Genomic DNA, 1144 nt, shown 5'->3' with positions numbered 1-1144 from the left:
CCATTAATTTTATATCTTTCTTATTTTTTAATGTAGGCATTTGTAGTTATAAAATTCCCTCTCAGCACTGCTTAATCTGCATCACATATATTTTGGTGTTGTGTCTTCCTTTTTTAATCTCAAAATATTGTCTTATATTTCTTTTTAGTTCTTCTTTGACCTATTGGTTATTTAGGAGCATGTTGTTTAATTTTCAAATTTTGTGAATTTCCCAAATTTTACTCTGTTATTGATTTTTAATCTATTCCATTGTGGTCATTGGACATGCTTTGTGTTACTTCAATCCTTTTAAATTTATTTGGACTTTTTTAAATGGTTCTATATAAAGTCTATATGGAGAATGTTCCCTGTGTGATTGAAAAGAATGTATATTCTGCTTTATTGGTTGGAGTGCTCTATAGACATCTGTTAGGCCTGGGTTGGTTTATGGAATTGTCAAAGTACTGTATATATTTGTTGATCTTTTTCTTAGTTTTTGCATCCATTATTAAAAATGAGATAATCAACTATTATTTTTGCACTGTCTATTTCTTTCTTTAATTCTATCAGTGTTTGCATAACCTATTTTGGGGGCTCTATTATTAGGTGCACATATGTTTATATTAATGATCATTATATATTCTTGAAGAATTTGTTTTATCACTATAAAATTTCCTTTTTAATCTCTAGAATTATTTTTGTTTTAAAGTTTATGTCATTTGATATTTATACGACTACTCCAAGTCTTTTATTACTATATATCTTTTTTCATCCTCTTACTTCCAATCTGATTATATCTTTAAATTTAAAGTGTGTCTTCTGTAGATATCATATAGTTGGATCTTGTTTTTGTTTTGTTGAGTTTGAAAATCTTTGATTTTATTTGATTATTTAGTCCATTTACATTTAATGTTATTGATATGGTTGAATTTGTCTATTGTTTTATTTTTTGTTTTCTATATGTCACATGTGTTTTTTGTTCCTCTATTTTTCACTTACTGCTTTATTTTGCGTTAAGAGAATATTTTCTAATGTAGCCTTTTAATTTCTTTAGTGATTTTTTTACCACATATTTTTCAGGGTGTTTTTTTCTACTGATTCCTAACTACTTCCTACTTCCTAACTTACCAGATTCTACTTTAGATTTATGCTAACTTAATTTAAG

This window comes from Propithecus coquereli, unplaced genomic scaffold (assembly GCF_000956105.1).
Source record: "Propithecus coquereli isolate 6110/MARCELLA unplaced genomic scaffold, Pcoq_1.0 Scaffold148, whole genome shotgun sequence".
Classification (NCBI taxonomy): Eukaryota; Metazoa; Chordata; class Mammalia; order Primates; family Indriidae; genus Propithecus; species Propithecus coquereli.
The sequence above is the reverse complement of the archived record's forward strand: the minus strand, read 5'-3'. Positions refer to the sequence as shown.